This window comes from Argiope bruennichi, chromosome 5 (genome assembly GCF_947563725.1).
Source record: "Argiope bruennichi chromosome 5, qqArgBrue1.1, whole genome shotgun sequence".
Lineage (NCBI taxonomy): Eukaryota > Metazoa > Arthropoda > Arachnida > Araneae > Araneidae > Argiope > Argiope bruennichi.
The window spans coordinates 88,714,613-88,739,654 of NC_079155.1; positions in this window are offsets into that span (position 1 = coordinate 88,714,613).

Genomic DNA, 25,042 nt, shown 5'->3' on the forward strand with positions numbered 1-25,042 from the left:
TATCACTACTAATACAAGGTGTCATACGCCATTTCTGCGTTGTTGTTCTATATTTTGAATGCAGAATATATCTTAAGGATAGTCATATCACTGACTCTCCGGAAGGCACACGGATAAAGAAAACGGAATGACCGTATCGCCGCAACAGCAACAATGGAGGGAACTGTAGTTGAGTCCTAAGAGCCATCACCGGCCACGGTACAACCTTTCCAGAAGGAAGTACGTCCCGTCATCGATGGGATGAGCCAGATCCCCCACCTATTTGTGTACCCTCCAGAGTGGCGAGATCCAACCACCATACCAGAAGCTTCTCATCCTCTTTTCGAAGAGCCCCCCGGAGGTCATATCTCAAGGATATCATAACTAAACTATTGGGCATATTCGGCAACAGGTTGGACATACCACTAATTCATTGCCTCTGTGGATCAATTTATTTGTCATAGCAAATGCTTGCTGAAAATTTCAATTAAATATCTGATACACTTTGTTTTTCATGGTTTATGAACAAAATATTTTTGAATTTGTAATTTTAATAGACTTGAAATTCGTAATACATAAAAAAAAACCTCAATTCATTGTACTAAATAAAGGATAAACTGTTACTTCTAAATTGGTATCATCTCACCTAAAATTTAAACTTTAATTTAAAATGTAACTTTAACCATTTTTCGATCTTAAAATTTATTTGTAAGAACAACAAAAATTCAAAAATATATTAAAAAAAATGAGTCTCAAACTGAAACTAACTAACATGGTAAGTTTATAAAAACATATTATACATATACATATATTAAATATTATAAAAGATAAATCTTCATTGAAAAAAATAGGAAAAAAAGTCAAGTTGGAAATATTTATAGCAATATCGAAAATATTATGAATTTCATGATAGAAATGAAATATGTTGTTGTAAAATAAGATTAATATTATTTAAAAATAGACAAGAAAATTGTACGACAATAAAGTTGTTATCGCTGAAAAGTAACTTTTTTTTGAAGATGATGCGAGGGTAATTTTTGTTCTATAGCATTTTCTATATATAACCGGTTTTCTTAATTAAAATTCTAGTTTAAACTTTATAACTCCAATATGTATACTCCTACCCCCTTAAATAAATCTTGCGAAATTTGGTAACTTTATTTTAACAGCTTGTTCTTAGTGGCAACATCACACACACACACACACACACACACACACACACACACACACACACACACACACACACACACACACACACACACACACACACACACACACACACACACACACACACACACACACACACACACACACACACACACATCTTTATTATAATACAGATATAATGGTATCTGTATTATAATAAAGCTTTGGCTTTTGAAAGTTTGGTTGCAAACGTTTATCGTGTCATTTTGTATTTGAAAAATTAATAAATATATAATACAAAAATCCTTTTCTTTCTGAAGGAATGATTAAAAAGATTTCTCTCAGTAAATCACTTAATTAAAATGATTTATTTTATTGAAATATGAGATGATTAATAATTTATTTATAAATTTAAATTAAACAATGAATTATTAATTAGATAATTAATTTATTATTAATTAAATATTTTTATTCGAATTATTAATTTATTATTAAATATTTTTATTCAAATTATTAATTTATTGTTAATTAAAGATTATTTACGAATTATTAATTCATTATTAAATTGTTAAATCAATAATTTATGTTTTATCAAACCTAAATTATTTAAAATAAATTATGGTAGGCATGAAGGTTTTAAAATATGCGTATTTCCTACTGTTTATTGAAGTGCATGTTTTAATGGGGAAAATCGTTTAAAAAATTTTTATGTGTATTTAATGAAAACAATATATGCTTCTGAGTAATTAAATATATTAATTTTTTATAATATTATTATGTGAAGAATAAGAAAAATATATCCAAGTTTGTTATCATGATATTCAAGGTAAAGAGAAAGGGTGAGAAAACGTACACACGTATTTATTTTTATTATTAACATATATGAGATATGTTTAATCTTGCGAATTTTATTTAAATCTGTTAACAATCTAACATAAATTTTAATATTTAGGAAACTTAGAAATATCTGCACTATTTACAGGCAAATAAATTCTTAAATTGACTGAAATTTCACCCAGCTCCAATTCACTTATAGTGTTTGCTCCTGAGCTGGTTTTATTTATAAATACAGAGTTTGAAAAAGTTATTTCTATTTTTAAACTAATGAAAATGAAACTCTTAGTCATATTAGAAACAGTAATTTAAAAGTTTATTTTTGCAGAAGTTTTCCTTTCTTAAATTTCAGATATGAAAATAATTTTTCTGGTTATTAATAATATAGAGAACATTTAAAAACCTCTCATATCATATCTTTTTTTTTCAATAAATAAATACAAAAACATCTTGTTTAAAAAGATCTGCCAACTGATCTATATACATATTTTTTAACTGATTTTTTTTTATTGAACATCGAAAATATGATAATTTTACCAGTGTTAAGACTTTTAATGTTGCATTTGTAGATTTACATAATTTTAAATTCAAAGTTGACTAAGATAGTTAAATCCCATTTTGTTTTCAAGTTCAAAATCTTATTCCTGTTTGAGTTTTTATTTTAAATGTGACAACATAGCATTATAATCCCAACCTTACTACATCAATTCATAATTATTATTTCAATAAAAGAATGTATTATAATTTCTATCTCTAGATGAAAATCTAGGTCTTTAATATGACCATATTATTACCAAAATTGAAATTTAATAAGAAGTAAGCAATTGTATATGCTAGCAAAATTATAGAAAAGATATTCCTGGAGATTTCAGAATTCTTTTGTGAAACTCGCATAAATATTTGGAATCTAAAATAAATGTCCTTTTATTATAATAACTAAAATTCATTGTTCACCGAGGAGCGATAAATACCATACAATCATCTAATTGAAACAAAGAAGATGATATTTACCATTTGGAAATTCTATTATGCATGCTTGTAGTTTCATATTTAATATCTAATTTCGAATTCAATGTTTTCAAAATAATAACGCCAAAGAGATACAGAAAATATTAAGTAAAAATATTTTTGTTGCCTTGAATAAACAAGCACTTTGCTTTTAAAATCGAATTATGCTTCACTCTAAATTACACACAATTGAAATCAGTATTTTATAATTCAAAATAACAAACACAAAACTTCCTATTCAAACGATAATGATTCACTATTCAAAAATGTTCCAAACAACTGGAAATTCTAATGAAATCCTTCTACTTGAACAGAAGATAATGGTAAAAATTATACAGCTGGAGTTAGTTCCCTGATTTACATTTTCCTGGACTTGGAAACAAACTTTACTTGTGGGAGGAAACCCACGAAATGCATGGAAACTACTTTTCATGCTTACTGAAATCATTAGTCCCGGGAGGCTGAAATTTGAATATAAATAGAATAGACAGTCATATGTTTGAATGTTAACCGAATTCTATTTCCAGCCATGTGTTTTGCTTGCCCGGAAGCTGAATCAAGGAAAACAACTTTTGTCCATCAGATTTTTCCCTGCTAGACTAAACAATCTCTTTGAAATTGTGTTTTCCTTATGCCGACGAGCGTCTTTTGTATGGAGTAGAGTTACTAAGTTTGGTTTGCAGCAGATGAAGATTATCTTGCTGCTTCTGACTTAACGTTTGAAAGTATAATTTTATTTTGCAGGAAATGGTGAATATTTCTGAAACGTTTAAAAATATTTATACTTTTCGACTAAAAGGTTCTTTTTTGAAAAATGTTTTGGTCATCGATAAGTTAAATACTGAAAATATGGGCGAAATTTTCTGAAATACCACAAAGCGAAATCTTTTGTGCAATTTAAAATATTTTACAATTGTTGAGGAAAACTTCATTTATCAAGGTAGAAATAAATTTGATTGTTCACCGCTGGAATTTAATGCAGAGATAAATTATAAATATCTAAAACAAAAATAAATTGACACATTATATTAAAATATTATGTAATTTTCGATGTATAACACGATTTTATTTTAAATTGAATATGCGATAAAAAAAAGAGAGGGAAAGTATTTTTATATGAGAAATATTAATTGTTTAAATTCATTTATATATATAAATTGATTTATAAAAGAATCACTAATTGTAGAAAGGGAACAAGTTCAAGGCCTTTTATAAAACATGATGCTCATGTTTGTTTATAAAAAATATGGATAAAATGTGCTTCAGGAGGTAATTTCGAACTTAAAAAAAATCAATTAAGATTTCATTTACCAAGAAGAATATTAATTACTCTCACACTCACGTACAAAAATCGAAAAATTCTTGAAAAATTATTCAAAATTTGCTATAAGTCTTTATGCAGAACTAACTCTTTGATTCCGTAATTTTCATAATGTTTTTTTAATGGTAGCAAATTCTTTAATTGTGCAGGGAAAATTGCTGTGTGCAGAAAACATAATTAAAATGGATTTTTAAAGGTTCCAAAAATATTTGCCATTTGTAATTCTGAACATCAGAATGTTTCTTTTCCTATTCGAACAACTTTAAGATATAATTGAAACTAAATATAATTTAGTCCAGCTTTATTGACCTGAAATAAAAATTCAATTTCTTTAATAATGATTCGGGAGAATCATTTTACATTTTCTAGAAAAAAAATTTAAATATATCTCAAAGGATATATGTCAATATTTTTAGATTAAAGTACATTCCATAAACATATCAAGCAAAGTGTTATTGAACCTCAGTAGCGCATATTCTGAGGAAGATAAACTTGTAATTAAATTATATATAATACCTCAAAATTAAATTAATTCTAAACATGAAATTGCTTCAATTTTTTATATTTTCTCGACATACAAAATAATTAAGGCTTTTTATTTTCATAAAAAAGAAATCTCTTAAGTCCCAGCTGCTGTACAAACTTTATATTTTATTCATTTTTTAAGTCATAAGAATCAATTTCTTTTTTTATTGCTCTAACGGTTTTGACCAAAACTATGAATTATAATAAAAATTGGCAATTTCGAAAATAAACCACGTAACCTTATTTCACAACCTACAAATACGTGGTTTAGTGCTTCTTTATTATGCCAAAATGTTTCTGGCCCTTGTTTTCAAATACATGCATTCTATTAGAAAATATTATGTTATTAAATCAGTGTTTATTTATCTTTGAATGAAAGCGATATGACACAAGCAAACAGAATGGATATAAAGTATTTCAGCGATTGCTCATGAAGATTTCCCCTATCAGATTTTTAAAAATTAAAAGCTAAAATTGCATACCAACTTACTATCTTCTGCCTTAGTCTGGGTGATTATATATGCAGAATTTTCATAAAAGTGAAAAAAACATCTTGAGATAAACACTGGCAAACAATACAAAAATACCGAACCTATTGAGTTAATGGAGATAATTTGACATTTAAGAAATTACTCACAAAGTACGAAGATGAAATACATAAACATAAATTGAGCAAAGATAATACAAAATAAAAATTAGATTTAATTTCACACTTACACATAGAAACGCCAAATAAAGAGTAGTTTCGGTGATTTAAAAATAATAATTTCAATACTCATGATAAAGGGTACCTACAGTAAACCACTGAAAAAAATTAAGTTGCAGATTTGAAAACAATACTTTCTGAAGCCATCAATGACGGATGATACAATAAATTAGAGATCAATTTAAACGAAGTCTTGAGAAGGAGTAACATTCCAGAATATTGCGAAAGCCACGAAAATGTTATTTTCCAACACGATAATGTTCATGCACATGTTGCCAATACAGTGAAAGAAACTTTAAAATTACTTCTTCCGTGCAGTGTGTTGTACCGTCCACCGTTTTCACCAGATGTTATTCCTACAGAATACATACAGTCTGTTACGCTCTCGTTCAGGAAATAGTTTCAATTTCCATTCAGGTAGCAAAAATCGTTTGATATTTTGATTGCATCCAAAGAACCATATTTTTTCAATGCAGAATTCATTTGCTATCCGAAGATAAATTCTGCAGTTTCCAAGGCGAAATATTTTTTAAAATATCGATCTTTAATTTTTATAACAAACAAGCTTCGGTTTTTTACACAAAAATGAAAAGAGTCATGAGTATGTAAGAGTCATTGCCCAATAACATATTACAAATTCTGGAAAACTTTCACTTCGTGAGCTCTATAAAATAATATTTCTCCCAGTTTTTTGCTCTACTATACGGTGGCTCTAAGAATCTTACCTTTCCAATCTAAATGATACAAGGGAAGTAAAGACAACTTGCTTTATATCATTTTGGCCGGAGTGGGAATTTATCAAGCGCGGCACTTCGATTTATGCCGAGTTGAATTTCCCTCTAATCTAAAATTGAATTCCCCAAAGTAAATTGTAGTTCATCGATGGGTACTTGAGGCATGCTCTAGGCGACTGAATCACGAACGCAGCAGAATAACTACGTGGAACTCTTGCTATGTGGAACACTGCAACAGTGGATTGGAAAATATTCTGTTATTACTATAATTTTCTTCCGTAAGGTAATTGTTATTCGTTTATATTTACGTAAGTATTATGTATTGGATTTTTCAAGCCTGTAATATTAATCAACAATTTTTCTTGTAGAAATGTTGTTTCTGCTTTGTAAATATCTCTTGGTATAATTGCATGATTTTAATAGAAATGTTGAGATCAGGATATTGCTGAAATCTCTTGTATTTTCCTTTTTTCAAATCCATATTTCCGGATATGTGAAATAAAGAATTATTATCTTTTTTTCAAATTTCATTTTGAAGCAAACATATAATACGGAGATTAATTTCAGTTAAATAAAGATGTCTTGAGAATATAGAATTACCTTAAGCATTAATAGCTTAGATACTTAACGGATCTCAGTATGTTATTTATTCTTTTATTCATTAAATAAAAGATACTGTAAAATGTCTCAACGAAATTGTTTCGTATTCTTGAATCGCAAAAAATATCGTGAAGGTATCGTAATATTATTGTCAAACATTTTGTCTTTATAGGGATGAAACAAAAATAATTCTGAAGTCATCGATTCAGGTTATCCATATATCTGAACGACTTACTGGTAAAGATTTTAAGAATAATTTATTGAAAAGCTGGACACCCGATATAAATCATATATATATATTTTTTGAATCGGCATCTTTCTGCTATTAATTTCTGTTCTAACTCATTTAATACACAAATTCTAATCTAATCCTTGAATGAAAAAATATTATTGTCTGTATCAAATTCATTATGGTCATATTAACATATTATGGTCATGAAAGTAAAAAAAAATTATAAACTTAGCACTTCAAAGCTGTGTATTTGTCTGAAATGATATTTATTTAACATGAAGATGACACGTCTTAAATCAAAACTTGCTTCTTTTGACAATTTCAGTTACAATCTTTTTTTTAAAAAAAAAATCAGTTTTTATTTTAGACTTTTAAGAAATATTTTCAGATCTATTACATTTCTTGACAAATATTTTTAATTGAAAATAAATAACTGAAATAGAAACTTATTTAGTCTTGCTACCTAAATATAATTAAAGACGTTGAAATAAAATAAAATATATAGACATGCGAAAAAAAAAAAGAAACGTCATTTTTTAAATCCAAAAGCAAACTGATTTCTTTTTAAAATCAGAAGTCATGCAATTAATAAGCAATTTAAGAACTATGCGTTTATTTTTATATTTGCTTCTTAGGAATTTTTGTTTTTGTAGATTAAAAAAAAAATGGATATTACAACGATCGGCACGTTGTTATTTCTTATGATATCTTTAAACGTAAAGTCTTCTTCAACCAGAAAAACTAAAACCATCAATACATTCCACTCAAAGAAGAATTCAAATATGCCTAACTTTATCCAATTCTTTTCCATTTCTTCACTATGAAAAAAAAAAGAACTTTAGCAAGTTTTACTGATATAGAAATTTCACGGATATTTGAACAGTGATCTTCCCCAGCCCATTCTCTTCAAACCAGACTTTTCCCCTTTAACCCAACAAAACCCATAACTGCCATTTTACTAAGCCCAACGACGCATCGATACATTTCCTTCTTTAACCCTATTTAGCCAATTTCCTCCTAACATTGTGTCACCAGCACCCCTTAACGACACATTCCGCCCATTCTTCTCTCACCCCTCGCCCACAGTTTCTGAATCAATGTTTTCCCTTCATTTTTTTCCCTTTGCACCATCTCCTTTGCCTTTAACTACTTCTCCTTCTCCCTTGCCTGCAGCGGACAAAAATCAGCGTATTGATTCACCGAGTTAGAAAGAGAACTGGTGGAAACTGTAAGAGACACGGCAAAGAGAGCGAAAGAAAGAGAATGGGATGTTTTTCTTCGCAGTTAGGGGGCCCAGTGGAAGAACTTATGATGCGTCGGATCTAGTTGTTTGGGCAGCTGCTACCGAATATTGGAGCCCCGCCAAAGAACTGTCCGAGCGATCTCCGCCTTGCTGGAAAGAAATAAATACAGGCAAAGGGAAAACTTGACAGTTTTCTTGATAATGTCTAAGGAGAATGGAAGAGTGGGATTTGGCAGTAGCAAATGAGACTTCTTCAGGGAATAAGCAATGAAGAAAGAACTTTGAAGGACAAAAATTCGTTTCTTAGTAGAGTATATTAAGGTATCCGAGTAGGTTCAAAGTCGAACTTATTTTTTTAAAGGAGGATACATAAAGATTTTTTATTGTACCAAATAGCTAAAACAGAATTGAAAGGTCATTATTAGAAGAAAAAAATACACTCATTGCTTTAGTTTTTGAAAAAAACTACTTATTTTATGAAAATATAGCAAAATTTTCAATATTAGGAAAAACATGAGAAGTTAAAAAAATGATGGAAATAGTCGCTTTTTATTTCACTTTTACATAGTTTAAACTACATAAATGTAATAGATAACAAGATAAAAATTTTAACGCTTTCTAGGGTCGAGGGAAGTATGCTTCCCATCAAATTTATCAATCTTTGTATGAATTTATCTAGGTTGGCATCAGTTCTGACAAATTTTTTTAGAAAGACAGAAACTTAGAGGCTTCAGTTCTTTATCTTATACGAAATGATGTGTCTTGATTTGTTAATTAACCTGATTAATTAATTAATCAAATTAAATTTATCTAATAAGCTAAATGAATCCCTTTTCTTATTCTAATTTCAAGTCAAAAAATATTTTAACATAATATGACTAGAAAAAAATGGCCTTTTAAAGAGTTAATAAATAAAAATTTGAGTATTTGATGTTGTCTTTAATGAATCTTTGTCAAAACTTGTCCATGTTTTGAATTTAAAGTGTATGAAAAACATCTTAAAATCCGCAATCAATCACACCCTCAAAGGATACGTGCCTACCAAATTTTATGAAATCTTCATGAATAGACTTTGATATACTATGTTTTCCGTGAATCAAACAAAGTGAAATATTCATTCTTTATTAAATGCATTTAGATATTGTACTTGTAAATTAGTTCATCCAAATGGACTGGAAACAAATATAGTTTTCGCGCTTTTTAAACAGAAATGCCAAAAATAAGTAAACTACGGCTGAATAGATAGAGTTAATAAAAAATGTATCAAAAATTATTTTGGAAAATTTCATGGCAAAAATAAAATAAATAATTCCTTTTCGGTTAAAAATACCACTGTTTCCGCTTTCATTTTTACTTGTTGTGTTTTATTGAAACTACTGTATCTGTAGTTCTGTCTTACATATATTAAAAACAAAATCTATTTCAGAATCTACGAAGCATGAACTTTATTTTCAGATCACGAAAATAATTTGAAATTTTTCTGGAAGAATCATCTTTACAACCTAGTCGGATACCTTAATACAATAAAGCTTAATGCATATAATTCCAACGATGAATTACAGCCTTTCTTGATTACTTGTTTTGCAATAAAATTATACTATGATCTTCTAAGAGAAGTATTAAAAAAGATTACATTAAAAAGTCGAATTTTTGCAAAATTATGAATTTTAAAATTTAATATTAATTTTTGAACAGGTTTCTTTATAAAACCAAAAAATTTTGTTTCTAAGTCGAATTGTTTGGGAAGTTTCATTAATTTTTATATTGCAATTGCATACAATTTAAATCCATGTAATGCTATCTTTAGATGCGGTTTTTCCAAATATAGAATACGATAGAATTTTCTTACAAAAAAATTCATAAATTAAAATCTAATGCACATTTGTAAAAAAAAAAAAAATCGGCTTAGTAATTTTTTAATATATTCTGCAGTTTCTGAAATACAGAATAAATATTCTGTTATATAAACTGTTATAGAAATATTTTATAGATGTTTTAGTTATTCGCAGTGACAAAAAATGTATTATTTATTAGTAGATTCCCAATATTTAAACAATGGATAAAAATACAGCTTATTTTTTAGTTTTATTTCTTATCTGCAAAATTATAAGCAAATCATTTGATAAACCATTAAACTAGAAAATTTTTCGCTTTATGCTTCTTCAGCCAAAAAAAGCCGTTTTTCCCAAGTTTTGAAAGACTTTTACTAATTAATTAGTTTATTTTGATTCCACAGATGTTTTCTTTTTTCCAATCTTTTATTTATTCAAAAATTTTAAAATATGACAACTTTCAAACGTTTTTTAAAAAATTCATCTTGAACGTAGTCATATACCTTAAATTAAACTTGATGCTGTAATACAAGATTATTAATATTAAAAAAATTAAATATATTTAATTGTAAAAAATAATACAAGATCTAAAAATAAAGAAAAGGAATAGCTTTTATTGGAATCTTTATTTTGTATTTTCCTCCTTAAGCCGCTGTTAAAAACTTTCGAAGGAGAACAAAATAAACAAATTTTCTGTAAAATGATATAAAAGTTCAGTATAAAAGATTTTAAATTAAATTAAGAAACAGATCCTTGAAAGAGTAAACTGCATTACAATATTTTAATTTAAATATTGTAATTCAACAACTCAATGTTTTCTTTAAAATAAAATTTTTCTTGAGAGAATAATAAAATTTTGTTCAACTGGGGATGAAAATTATCATGTATCATGATTACTACTTAACTTGCGTAGCAATCATTATGCCTGAATTAACTTTATATATTATAAATATTTTCTAATCCACATTTAAAGTTTTATTTTTGATTCATTTAAATTCTTATATTCTATCATTTCTGTTTAAGGATAAAAGCATCCAGTTTCTATTTTCATGATCATTAACATAAATATATTCCTTTCATATAAAGATTTAAATAAGATAGGCCTATCTCATTATAATTTACATCATGTATAAGTTTTAATAAGATCTTGGCTTTTTACATTTTCATCTTTTACATATTTATATATGCCTTTGAAGTGATTTGAATTTCACATATATCTTATTTCAAAAATGCATATTTATTCAAACTAGAAAATGCATTTCCTTTGCAGACAATATGAACAAAAACATTCATTTTTTATGAATCTAGATGACTGCCATGACTAGATATAGATGATTGTCTCAACAATTTTGAATTATATTTACTATTCTTTGGTCGGTTTGATATGAATTTCAAAAATTAATTTTTATTTCTTTAGATTTTTTTTAGTATATGAATCAAGTAAAGATACAAATTTTTTCCCCTTCATATTTATACGCTTATCTTGTTTAAAAAAACAAAGCTAGTTTCGTCTTAAAAAATTAAACTTTTTTGATTTTGGAATTAATTGAAAAAAATTCTCTGTTCTCTACTTTTCTGCTGTTCGAAAAACTGTTGCAGCCCTTTTGAAAAACGGTAAATAATAAAAAAATATATAAACAAAAAAAGTCAAATTTGTAAGCATAAATTTTGATAAAATCTTTCTTTAGAAATAACCCAGAGAAGACAATGCAAAAAAGGAACTTAGATGTTTTACGTTTATAAATCAAGTAAACAATTTTTAAAATATTTGTTAAGATACGTATATTTTTCTCTCTTAATATTTGCATGTTTATCTTTGTATTTAAAAAAAAAGAAAAAAGAAAAAAGGTAATTTTCGTCTCCAAAAGTATCAAATTTTCTTTTTCTGTTGTTTACCTTTGATACGATCGTTTCAAAAATTTAAAGGGGCGATTATAAGATTCAATGTAAAAGCCGTTTTTTGAAATTAACTGAAAAAAAAAACATGCGTTATTTCTCCGTTTCACCACTTTTCTGCTGTGTCGAAAACCTATTGAAACTATTTTGAGAGACAGTAAATAATGATGAAAATAATTATGTAAACAAACAGTCAATTTTGTAAGCATAAGTTTTGATGAAATCTTTGTTTAGAAATAATCCAGAGTAAACAATTCTTAAACGAAATTTCAAAAGTCAGTAAATCGAGCCTTAAGTTATTGATGTTTTGAATTCGCAAAATCTGATTGTCTCAGTTTGATGCAAGGATTTATAAAATGCGACCGTATGTAAAATAACTGAATAATGTCTTAGTTTCCAGGTTAAATATTTAAACATTTCAATAGAAAAGAACATATTTCTTTAAAAAGCGAAGAGAGGCGGAGCTGCATGTTTCATTCGATTCTATAAAGCAATTGAAACTGTATCATATAATCCAGCTTTTCGATATGAATAGTTTTATAAAATATTAAGGCATAATGCCATGACTAGAGGTGTATAGTACATATTTTGTTTGAAACAAAATTTAATCATCCGATTTGATGTTTTTTTTATTATTTATTAAATCTAATCTATTTTATAAAATATAAAATTTAGGCATAAAATTATGCTGTTTGTTTAAAACGCAACAAAATTGCAAAAAAAAAAAAAAAAAACTATACTACATTATAAAAATGACAATGAATTCGGAATGTCTTAAAATATTCTTTTTTTTTCGATTTATATGATTCAACATGATATTGTTTGGGATGGAGGAGCAGTAATGGTTAGAACAATATGCGGTCACAAAAATGAATAGAGAAATATGCATCTAAATTTTCACTGAAAAAAAAAATCCCAAGCGAATACTTGGGTAAAATTTGAACATTTATTTAATTAAATCAGATTGAATTTAATAATGCATTTTAAATTAATAATGTATCTCTATCTCTTCTCTACATCTATTACTAATAGGGTCGAATGTGTGTGTCTAGTGCATGCCAACAAAAAAAAGACTACCTGTCCTATTGAATTTAGAGTTATTGCATTTTATTCAGTTATACTTTGGAGAATAAAATCGTGCAGCTAAAAAAAACTAAAATAAAGTTATGAATAAAAAAATTTCCCTCTTCTGTGATAATTTCCAAAAATATTATTGCACAATCATTTTACACTACTAAAGATCATGATTGATGCACAAAACATTTTTGCTCTTCTAAAGATCATGGTGATGCACAAAATATTTTTCACTTCTAAAGATCATGGTGATGCACAAAACATTTTTCACTTCTAAAGATCATGGTGATGCACAAAACATTTTTGCTCTTCTAAAGATCATGGTGATGCACAAAACATTTTTGCTCTTCTAAAGATCATGGTGATGCACAAAATATTTTTCACTTCTAAAGATCATGGTGATGCACAAAATATTTTTCACTTCTAAAGATCATGGTGATGCACAAAACATTTTTGCTCTTCTAAAGATCATGGTGATGCACAAAACATTTTTGCTCTTCTAAAGATCATGGTGAGGCACAAAAAATTAGTCACTTCTAAAAATTATCTTTTTAACGATATTCAACTATCCTTAAAATTTGTTCTGAATTTAGACAACTTTAAAATCATTTTGCATAATTTGACAATAAATTTATGTGTTTCAATGAAATTCATCCACTTCCAATGTTTTATCAGATATATAATCGCGTGATTTTCTTCATTATTAGCAGCTATAATTTCATAATTTGATTATTTTACATGAGGAATCAAAATCTGAAATTATACAATGAACATTTTATTTTAAAACAAATTGCCTTATTATTTAAGATCTTAATGACTCGATGATGCCATGGGATTACAAACTTTATTAAAAATGCTTATATACTCAATAAGAAATAGAATTGTAAAATTATCAAAATAAAACAGGTTTAATATCTATAAAGTTTGATACCTAAATATACTTAATTAAAAAAAACGAATATGCTTGGGGGATTTAATTTAAATAAAAAAATACCGATATTCCTAACGAACCATTTGCTCTCCAAAAGTAGATGGTTAAAACATAAAATGAATGAATTCTTCTATATTTTTCTCATAATTAAGTTTTATAAACGTGACAAAAAGTTTCCAAGTTTCTTTGGCAACCAAGTTTAAGTACAGATATTTCTCAAATCGGGAATTCAAGAAATTCGAATAATATGACATATTTAAGGAATGAAAACAGTGATCAATTAAATTGCTTTATTCTAGATTTTGCCGTATTCTATCTAAGAGGGTAAAGAATCATAAGATATTGTCATCGCAAATATGGGGGAAGAAAATATGCATTTATGTTACAAACTAATAGAAATATAATTCAACAATTATATTAGTTGAATCTAAATTTGTAATGACATACGCATAAAAAATGGTTAGTGTTGAATTTGTTAGTTACTGCTTAATTAGAAATATCACTCCTTTGGCGGATTTCCAAAATAATTTGCCAAGTATGGTAGTCAATCAAAGTAAGCATACAACTACAGCAATGGTAATTTATTAGAATTTCTAATAATGATTAAAAATCTATAAAATTCCTTTATAAAAGTATAATTCTAACAAAAAAAAATAGTTCCAAATTAATACTCTCCAAGATAAGATGAGAGAAAATTTGTATATATTTAGAAGGATTAATACCTCAAAAAAGAAAGAACACAACATTTTGATTTAAGAACAAGATTAATAAGTATCAATAAATAATGTATATAATTTGCAACTTATTTTAACTTTACTTTAAACGCTGTAAAAGTTAAATGTATTTTGTAGTTCTTAAGAAAAGTAATTATTGGAAAAAAATTTCAAAATAATGAAGGAATTAAGCTTAGATTAAATAGGATTTCTGAGTATACTTTTGCAAATAATCTATGACGTCTTGAAAAATGTAGACAAAAGAATTGAAGAATTGAACTATTTTTTTTTGTTAACAATTCTCTTGAATCCTTCAATTAAATAAATTTATTTTAGCATAATTAATTTTACTTGCGTCTAATAAAATACTAAATGAATTCAGTGATGATAAAAATAAATATTATTTCATATTAATTTTTGAATTTCTTTTTCAAATCAACAAAAAAATACATTTCAATTAACTTTTCGAATAAATGTTTTTAAAAATAATTTTTACTGTATCTTAATATTTTAAAAGTACTTTCTGATGAATGAACTTGCTTGGCGCATTAATGCTTTCGATTTAGCATTTAACTCATGAATGCTCTAGATTGCACTATTTAACTTAAAATTAATGCTTTGGATTTGACTATTTAACTGAAGATTAATGCTCTAGGTTTAGTAATTTAGCTGAAAGAATAGTTAAAATAGTTAACTATTTAACTCAAATATAGATCCCAATATTTTATATGATTTTTTGAAAGTATTTAGATTGAATAAATTAAGAACAGAAACATAGTATTTCTGCTGATAGATTTCTTAAATTATTCAAAGAAATAAATTTTTTGAAGTATAAATGATTTTTATTGAAACCAACGAATAAGTGAATTCAATGACGGTGAAAGCAAATTTTTAATGCATACAAGTATTGTTCCACTTTCAATACACCAGTACAAAAAAATATTTTTTAGCTATTTAATAAGAGATTTTAAAAATTATTTTCACATCATTTTAATACTTTAAAAGTAATCAATGAATGAACTTGTCTGCAGTATGAATGATTTGAATTTACTTGTAGTGAGCTATCATCATTAAAATTCAGAGCATTCTGTTAGATTCTCAGTATATAAGTACTTTTTCATGATCTTCAGCAATACCATTTTTGTACTCCCTAGGTCAATGAAGATTTTTAAAATAATTCAAATATGCATTTTAATTCTTACAAAACTGAATTAAAATTGGCACACTTTTCAAAAAATCAAATCATTGAGTTGTTTAACAATATTAAAAAGATTTGTTAGATTTTTCAATAATAATAATGAAAGATTTCCAATACAAACTGCATATGCTACAGTATGGTGAACAGTTCGAATCCTTTTATAAAAAGGCTTTCAATTGAAATAAAAGTTTTTGAAATAGCTTATGGCAAATATATTTTTAAATGTTCCTTTTTTAAATTTTAATCAGGTTTTCTTCAGCGAAACGAAATGAATTTTAATAAATAATTTCATGGTAATTTATTGCAAGCGAATTCTTTATTTTTTATGAAAGTTTTAAAACATTTCAAAATATTATTTTGCTAAAATCTACAAAACTCTTTCAACATAATTTATAACTGATAAATGTCTTTGTTACTTCTCAAAAGCTTTGTAAAAGGGCAAAACACAGTAACCTTAGAAACAGAAACCTGAAATCCCTTGAAATAAATAGGTTTAATCCTTTACCTCATAAATACACTCTCCCATTCCTTTTGCTGTTTTACGAAAAGGAACAGAAATTGCCCATTAATTTTCCCAAGGAACTGCCCACGAATATTGTTATTTGGCTATTTGGCGAGAGTTTTTGTTATACCCGAAAAGATGTGGGGCAATAAGGCCAAAATTTATACCCACGTATAAATCAAGAGATGCTTTATGCAGAATGGTAGGAAAATTTCGAGAATAACATATATACCGTTTTACGTTTCTGAGTCGGCTTATGCGGGAACACGCATGTTGGCCATAAAATAAGATTCTTGGCGTCATTCCGGTGGATTCAAAAAACGCCAATGTTCTTCTAACGCCAGATTCGGATGAAATACGAGTTGTGAAACAGTGTTATGACTACCTTCCCCCAGAAGAAAGACATTTCGATCCCAGCCAAGGGTCTCGAGTCCTTTGTATGAATTTCAATTCAAAGAAAAAAATGGAAATTTGCGTCGAGAAAGAGAAATATTTCGGCATTTTCGGTTAAAATGAAAAGGCGAAATGGGCCAGCTTAAGTGCTTTGAGATATATGCAACGATGAAGCTTGATATTATTGAATTTGAAAATTCATTTTTTAGAGGGTTTGTGTTGAATAATTCAAATAGAAAACTATGTAAAATTAAGTATATAGAACAATTTAAATTCTTTTCGTTTTGAAATCCAACAATAGGTGAAATGTTTCAAACATATATTTTCCTATCAAATTTTTAGCCTCTTTTCCTTAGTTGTAACGTATATTAAAAAAATACGCAATTGCAAAATGTTTTGTAAGTCCTTTACCATCTCCTTATTATAACAACTATTTAAAAAGATTCATTTCCGTCAAATTCGACATTTAAATTAAATTTAATTATAAAAAAATAATCATAGTTTTTTTTACTATATTACGATATGGATTTCTTTATTATTTCATTTCATTAACATTAAAAGCTGCTACGTTCATTATGTTACATTGAATTTTTTTGCTTTATAAAAACTTCGAAAAATGTTTCAGCAGCAAAGAAGAAACTCTGCAATCTTTGCAGATATGAATGGTCAAGTAATATATAAATTAGAACTTTTTAATGAAAAAAAAAATGACATATGCAGACGCACACTTTACCTTGTAAACACTCATTTAAAATTCTTATATAAAGTGAAACGAAGATTGCAGACGATAAATTGCTCATGACAGATTTCAAAAGAATTTTCTACTTTTTGTAAAACTATATCCTGATAAATCTCCATCCTTTTCTTTATAAAAATAGAATCATAGTCAGTTTTATAATTTATTAGCGGAAATTAGAACCTACAGAGATTCCGGGATTACATTTGGGATTACTTTACGCCAAAATTAACTCTAGCGAGCAGCTTCTGCAAACCTTATCACTAATCTACGATGTTTGATGTAATGTTATTATTTGAACTCAATAAGCAGTGAACCTCGCTTTAACTTGATCTGCGCTCGCCTAGACGGTTCAGGATTGATTACCTAAAACAAATTAGAAATTGCTTTCTTCGTCACAAGATTAATAGAGTTTCAGGTATCGGTTCTCTGATAAAAGGAAATCCTTTGAATAAATCTGGATCTTGATATGTGTGATAAGTATTTTGTTTTCAATCAGATATTGATAAAAGGATTCGAATTCTTTTATTCGCATATTTTGTGGCGGTTTTTCCATTAACTTTACATACTGATTTTGGTTGTATAAAATGGAATAGAATTCTAGTTAATTTTAGGATATTGAATATAAGTTGAAATTAAAAGTTAAATGCGGTTTTCTATATAGTTTTATTTTATTTTAATGAATTTGGAATTTAAATATCATGAAAGATAAGTAAAAATAAGCGAGAGAATTAGAATCTGAAATTCGTTGATAAAAATCATTTTAATTCCTTCCATGAATGAAACTTATACTTTCTCATATTTAATTTGTATTTTTTTGGTAGACATTAAGTTTGATATATGCAGATAAGAACGAACTTTTTTTTCATCAAACGAATAAAATAATATTGCTTTATTTTCTGCCAACATTTTTAAATTCTAATATTTCACGTAAAGTTAGAAGTAATCTATTGATTGAAGTCATTCATAATTATAATGTCCAAAATATCAGCGATTATTCGGAAAAAAAGAAAATGTCTACGAAAAGGAAAATATCTACTTCTAACAACTTATATCTACTGCTTTAAACTTAAAAAATTACCTTCGTAATTTTAACAATTTAATTCAAACACATTTGTTTCTGGAATTCGATAAATGTTTGAGTAATTTTCAACAACAGTTTTCAGTGTTGCAACGAAATCCAAACATTTTTTTATCAATATTTAAACATTCATCAAATATTTCAATGAGCAATATTTTTTTAATTTTTGATAGGACGAAAAATAGATTGTGTTCGTTATCTGCCGAATTCTGATGAGGGATAAGAAAGTGAAGTTGTAGAACCGCGAAAGACAACTAGCAATTAGAAAGTAGAATATTGTCATAGTTATGATTTTAATGCCACTATGATGTCAAGAGACTTTTCTCCATTATGGCGACTGAAAAGATACAAGGCAATTAAAATAACATGATTTCATTGCTATCACAATTCGATGTTGAAAAATATTTTATTGAAGGAAGTATGGGCAAACTATACACAAAAAATTTAATTGAAATCAAACATTAGCAATAATCCTTGTCGCCAATACTCGTTATTTATTAATAATGAAAAAAAATGTGAATAAAATAAACTTTTCTTGTACAACAATGCAGATGCCATTGGAATATATAAATTTCATTTATTAATTTGGCGTCAAAATTATTTATAATTTCATTTATGCCTAATTCATATTTTTAGTATAATTTTATGTTATATTCAATAAAAATAATGCAAAAATTATTAGGAAATTAATTGCAAGAATATTGTAATATTATATGTTAGCGAACAATTACAGAATGATCTATAAACTAAAATACTTTGAATTAGATTTAAATGACAAAATTGGGAATGGTTGTTATGTTTAAAATTTTTATTAATAAAATACGATTAGGAATCGGAGGATACTAACATTCTTAATAGTTATTATAGTCCCCTATGTTTATGAAAACACATATCTTTAGGCAAATCATATGGAAATACACTAACACTAATTAACTACTCTATCACAACGGCATTAAAATGTTTGAAGTTATTAAACAAGGAAATTGTTTAGCACAAACGTTACATTTTCCTAATGTTATTTTAAATATGATTTAAATTTAAGTTTTTAAGGACCCTATGGTTTTGCACATAAACATAAATCTTCATTATCCTCAAAGGTGGTATAATTTATTTTTAAACACACCATCCTAAAGAGTTTATAAAACCGAATATTCTCTAAAGGTTTTAAATGTTCAACTACTCGAGTTGTCTTTCTAATGATATCACAATTCTCCACTCTCTTGTTATACCCTATTCTAAATGGTCAGTATGTTAACTATAGTTTAAGGCAGAGTGTTGAAATTTGCCAACTCCAAGGCCGATATATCTCTAAGCTACACATTTAAAGCGACTCACCATTTACTCTATCACCGTATCCAGTTCAGCAACGTACACGAAATGAGCATTATTGCCAAGGCTAGCATTCCTAACTAGGCATCGTGGTTTGTATGAGCGGTTAGTTAAAGCGAGTTGCAGTTCAAACTAACAGCCCATATGATAGTATTGAACCGTGAAAACATTCGGGGTTGAATGCGGCGAAGAAGTTAGATTGAAATAGTTTTAGATTTCTCTTTTAAATGGTATGGAAAAGTTTTATTCCGATTTTGAATGGTTCATTCAAGTGAATTGTGGGTGTTTGGAAAAAAAATATTCTAAGAGTCAGTTTCGCTTTTTATTCTAAAAAAGTAGGCGACATTTGGATGGATTTCAGGGTTTAAATTGGAAAGTTAGGAAAAAACAGATAAAACAGGCATCATAGAGTATTGTAAATTGAGGTTTCATTTCTTACCTAGATTGCAGTCTAGAAATAGCCACAGGAAAATTAGAAATTGACTTCTATTGGAAAGAATCTAATGCTTTGAAAAAAAAAATTAGGATTTATTGGTAATTTCCCAAATCTTTTAGGACTGTTAGAAAGAAAATCAGTCAGCTTTTATCAGGAATCAGGTAGCTTTTTTTTTAGTATAAAAGGAATCTGTAAAACAGTGTGATGAAATATAGTTGAAAAAAGTTTTGGTACGAAATCGATAGACTCAAAAGAACCATATTCTTGATAGTAGCTATTTCATTATATTGATTTGCCATTTTGAAGCGTATGCTTATTACAATTTTTTTCGAATTACGTATTCCATATTTTCTTTTCTATGCTGAGGAAATAAAAAGAAATTTAAATTATTTTTATTACAATTAATCATTTTATAATATTTGTTTTTGTAATGAAATCCTTATAGTACAAAATTGGAAACGTCAGACGGTGATTAAATACGAAGCATGGACCTTAACATCTTTTCAGGTTTGTTTTGTTGCTCTTGGCATTTTTTATTTTGCGTTCGTCATTGCTTTTTTTTTTGGCATAAATAAGTAATTTTTTTCAATTTGATTTTAGTGATTAATTTGGATTTGAGTGTTCATGCACATAATGTGCAGAGAAACTCCCATCATAACGAAACAAAACTTTTAATGTTATCATATATATATATATATATATATATATATATATATATATATATATATATATATATATATATACATACATGTAAAGTATGTTTCAAACAATATTTTTTTTCTTTCCTAAGCACTCTGCCAATATGTATAATATTTTCTATTACAGCTTTCGCGAGTTAATGTTTCAATCAGAACTATCATATTGTCAACAGGATAGCAACCCGTCTGGAAGGGTCCATTTTATAAGCAATAAAATATTCACTTGTAGTTATATCTATGTTTTCGCAATAAGCTACAGTGGCTTCATGTAATAATTTTAGTTTCAGAACTGAGAACTCGAAGTTCAAATCCCATTTCTACTTAAGATTCGTTGATTGTGTAAGCCAGGTGAGGCCGTCGATGGTCAGACATTCTCCAAGTGACGTTATGTAGAAACATCGACAAGGCTTGAAAGGGCACTTGTGGGGGAACAAAGTAACGATTAGGCTGACTCAGGTGCCTTCTGATTTCTCTTTACATTTGCTGTCCGTGTAAAAATATCCCTCGTTTGGCCTCTAATCGGGAATTTAATGAGACTAAAGAATTTATCACAACAATACATATCAGTTGTTAAAATGGATTTAATTTTTATGTGAAGATTTTTTTAAATTTTGGGCGTAAGGTATCAGCTTTTATAAGGGCTTAGCAATTGTATGATATACATTCATAACATACTATTTTGTTCAATACAGAAGAAAATAAGCAATATACGTTACAATCATTTGGAAGTTGTCTCTTAGGACTTGATGAAGGACTCGATCCTCTTGGTTGTTAGAACTGGTGTGGCAATCACTAACGTGATCTCCTTTGAGGAGATACAGGTGATGCTCTTGTTCAATACTTGATAGGAAAATCAAGTTTTATCTGTCTGGTCACTGATGAACGTAAAGGTACAAGAGCTGATTAACTATGTCCAAACTGGACGTGCTTCAGTGAAGCATGCTAATACACAGCAAAGATATTTATTTTGTTTTTCTTGATTTAAAATATAGCGATCTTATAAAGAAAATCGCTTGTACTAAGATTGATTATGTTAACGTCCTTTTTAGAAACAACACGAAAGTCATTCTAGGGCGGACCTCGTATATTTGAAAAACAGTCATATGACAAAAATATAGCTGCCACCTCATTTTCCTAACATCTTCACCAAACCAACAGGATACCGTTTAGTACATGAAGCCAGATTTAACGTGAAGCAGACCCCCCCACCCCCCAAACACACGACGAAACTTTTGACCAATTGCGTTTCGAAACCCTCCAGGTGCAAAGCCAAAACCTTAATACTAGACCACTATGGTTTCGAATATTAGATGTATTTTCCATGAAACCGTTCCAATCTACTATCATGCGTTTATTTAATTAAATAATTGTGCAGAAGCGTATTGCGCTTAAAGATTTCTATGTTACCTGAATACATTGACTATATAAAAATTATGTTTTTAAAAATTGAAATCTGCTATCGCAAATTTCATGTCAAAACATTTTTTTAAAGTCGGGTGGTATCAATCCAACCGAAAAACAACATGTTCTGACACGACTCATATTTCGAAATCGCCAACATTTTGAAAAGCGACCATCTCAAAATCAATTAAGATTTAAATTTTTTTTTTCTCCAGGCCCTTTTTTTTTCTGCGAAAATCTTGTTTAAACTAGAATGGAATGATCACGTGTCTATTGTATTGCGCGATCGTCAATTTTTAGAAAATTTTTTTATTACTTTATCTGAAAATCGTTCCATCTCCAAAATTTTCCTCTGTCGGCTAGAAAAATCCAAAAATGAATTACTTTGGATACCCACCTCGTTTCGCGTTGATTTCTGTTTTCTTCGTTGAGCTTCTTCAGGCAATAACTTCTTACGATCCATGTCATTTATTTTCTGCCAATGCATTTTGAGGCTTCAAAAACTCCAAACCAAAACATGCTCTCACATGATAATAAAACAATATTTATATATCTTTAATAATTTTTTTCTATTCATAAATAAGTGCAATGGTAAGACTTAAAAATATTAAGGTTATAAATATATATTTTAGTAAAAGATATTCATCTAAATAAGCATTTCAAAATATTCATACACGATTCTTTTAGAATGCTCTTTTAATATTATATTATCAAAATTACATTTTTGCAGTATCAAAATCTTTCGTGAAATAAAATGCATCTGAAAAACTAAATCCATTGACATAAAGAATGTTATTTTCTTTACGTAAAGGGAAAACAAAACCTTCATTCAGCACTGAATTAAACATGCTAAAAAATATCAACGAGTCTTTTTAAATAACCGAATACTCGATTACACAAAAGAGGCAATTGATAGAAAGATGCTAACTCCTCTGTAAATGAGCTGATTTAAACCAATTAAAGCTTAGAAACTTTATTATGAAACTTGCAATGGGGAACCGTATTAATCTCTTTTAATTGCTAAATTAGCCACTCTTCCATGCGTTCGGGGGAAAAATAATTGGATAATGAGGTCATTCTATTCAAAATTGTGAGTATTTAATTAGTTTAAAATTCGGAACTAACAGGATAATGGCCTTCTGCTGTTAATTGAACAGCGAAAGCAAGTAAATAGTTTTCTCAGAAATTTGCATTCAACCCGATCAATAGATGCCTTCTGGTTTAAGCTCGAATGAAGTCGATTTCCATTGTCAAGATCAAGATGTAGGACACTAAATTGACATTATATCCAATGTGTGTGTATGGTTTTAAATATTTTATGTAATATATTCCAACAATTTTATCATAATGTTTATGTACATTCTCATAAAGTTATTTCATTAAAAAAAAACCTCATTTTTCAATTTTATTTCGTTCTGCATTGATCTTGTTACATTTATATTTAAAAAAAATTCAAAAAATCAGCGTTATTTAAAACTACAGAACAAAAATATTCGAGTACATGAATTCAATTCACAATGTAATAATTTCAATTGATCTAAATTCTTAAAATCGATATTTTCTAATCCCTTGAATTCATTTTTATTTCTGAGTTCTGCGCGGTTTTTTGCTCACAGGCTTTTTATAAACAAGCACCAGAAAATCGAATATGTATTTTGAACACTTTTTTTTCCTCTGATTAAATTCAGAAAAAAATATATAGCTCTAATTGTATTTAATATATCACATAATTTATTTAAAATCGTCGTGTTTTTGTGTGATCGTCTTTACATACATGCGGATTACAGATGATTACAACTTGAATTTCTCTTAAAATTTGAAAAGGATCTATAGATACTAAACATGCGTAACAAATTTTATTGATCCTGCTCATTATGTGGTTTTCTAATTATTGTGATCATCTATACTCGGATCGAAGGACGAACAGACTCCCTCTGAATGAATTTCGTTCAAAATTTGATAAAAATCTGCAAGTGTAGATTCGCTTTGTTTAAAGCATTTTTGAGCTGTCATATTCACAGACAGACAAGCAAATATAGTTCCAAAAATGTATTTTTCGAACTCGGAAGGTCTGAAACGTGGAGATTAATGAAAATCATGATTTGAAATTCTTAGATAATTTCAATACTTCCATTTTGTAGGATAAAGCAAAAATTATTTTCGTTGGATTTCTAAGCACAAATTTCACTTCCGCCTTCCTGTTTTTGTTTTTTTTATTCTTTCAAGGAGCAATTTGGTGTAGACTGATATAAAATTCCTATTTTTCCTAATTATTTTTGGAAATAAAATTAAAAACTAAAATAGTTTCTTTCCGATATTCATGAAGGAAATGAATAATGAAGAAGGATTATTGCATTAAAAATATTATTTTTTCATTTTTGTAATATAATGAACCAAAATATCTCACTATATTCGATATTGAGAATTTCTTTTAGTTTAAATGGTTCTCTGACGAACATTCAAGAAAAAAATATATTTAATCCAAAGGTATTGT